Below are 1806 nucleotides of genomic sequence, written 5' to 3' on the forward strand. Positions count from 1 at the left end.
AAATTCAATTTAAGTAACCGTAGTCATTATATTCAGTTTTTAATTGTTTTTCTCATTTCCTTTTTATTCTCATTTCCACTTTAAATCAAATGCTGTTATTGTCATTCTAGTTATTTTTATAGTTTTTGTGCTTAATTTTTTTATACTGTATTCTGGCTGGCAAAACAAATTTTAATGTATGAAAGGTGCCATGCAAATAAAATGCATTATTATTATTATTGACAGGTTTTTGTGAGAATCACTCACAATTTTTTTTTTTTTATGTAACGCTCTGTGTAAATGGTTTGCTTTTATCAAAGATTTCTGCACTTTTTTGAGTAAACAGTCTATGTGTGTGTGTGTGTGTGTGTGTGTGTGTGTGTTCTGAAAACACAGACGACTTCTCTTGAGAACTTGAGTGTCAGTATTGATAAGGCTCTACACTGGCACTATAGTCATTAAACTGAACTGGTCAGGCCAGATGTGACCTCTATGACCTTTTAAGTAAATGTCATTGAGCAGAACGGAGTTTATTACCCATGATCTGTTTTACCCAAAAACCCTATAGAGCAGACCAACAGCATAAATCACACAAACGGCAAAACGCTAGGAAACAAGTAAGAATAATTTCCTGTTATAACACATCCATCTGACTACAACAAATAAATAAACTATTACATTTGAAAGATTACAAAAATGTTTTTAATGTAATGTGATAACTACACTTTATTTTACGGTGTCCTTGTTACAGTGTAATTATACATTTAAGTACTGAGCAATATTAAATAACTACACGTATACTGTATGGTTAGGGTTAAGATGTGGGTTTGATTTAGGGTTAGTTGCATGTAATTATGCATCAGTTGTAGTCACTACTATAGTAAGTTCATGTAACGTGTAACAAGGATACCGTAAAATAAAATGGTAACGATTTTTCTTTATTGCTGATTTAACAGATAGCATGTTGGCTAGACAAAAGAATATTAACCAGTAATATTAAAGCCTAACATATATGAGCCCACCTTTTTATCTCAAGAAATACTGTATGTCACATTATACGTTACATGAGAAACAGAAATGCATAGGGTTTGGTCCAGAGATGCTCATTACAGGTAACTAATAATAATCTATTGACAATTAAGTTAGAGAAAACTATTATTGTGTAAGTATCTTTCATTCATTTTGATAAATGCATTTCATTGCCATTTACACGACTTTCCCAAAACCTTTCCATTTTTAATAAATAGTTATTTTGAAAAATATTTAAAAATATAATTGTTGAGGGGGAAAACATCTTTCATTTCTCCTGCAGTCCCCACTAAACTTCAAGCTTACTAAATCGGCTTATCATTAGGGACGAGAGATAAATAAAATCCCGGGCATGGCCAAGGTTACCGTAGCATAGGCCTGGGCGATAAAACGGTATTGATATTTACCGTCTTCGATAACGATATAAAAAATATTCAATATAGTGCACAATATAGGCACGTGCTCTGAGTGACGCAGACAGCACACACAAACACGAACACATGCTGAATTGAGTGCTGTGCCTGCCTGTGATGAGGAGATTGTGAATAAAAAATGAATATTAGTCGAACTTAAAATAAACATTTGCATTTGAATGTTAGGAGTGTGTCAGGGAGCGTCATCAGTGGCGCGCGAGATGCGGTGATGATGTGAGTGACGTTGCATTTTAATGTTTTGTTAGTCTATCCCACGAGATGCGCCGCTGCTGTGTTATGCATTCAAAATATTAGAGAAAGATAGAAGCTCAATGCGGAGAAGATCTTGATTAGGTGAAAACCGAAACCAAGCCATTCACACAGA

General features: G+C 34.1%; 1 protein-coding gene across 1 annotated transcript in view; it reads left to right on the plus strand.

The window, feature by feature from the left end:
• LOC107705793 (receptor-type tyrosine-protein phosphatase U-like) overlaps nt 1-1806 on the plus strand; it is a 276526-nt gene that overhangs the window by 46377 nt on the left and 228343 nt on the right. The window lies entirely within an intron of this gene.

This window comes from Sinocyclocheilus rhinocerous, unplaced genomic scaffold (assembly GCF_001515625.1).
Source record: "Sinocyclocheilus rhinocerous isolate Xijiao unplaced genomic scaffold, SAMN03320098_v1.1 scaffold222, whole genome shotgun sequence".
In the NCBI taxonomy this organism is placed as follows: domain Eukaryota; kingdom Metazoa; phylum Chordata; class Actinopteri; order Cypriniformes; family Cyprinidae; genus Sinocyclocheilus; species Sinocyclocheilus rhinocerous.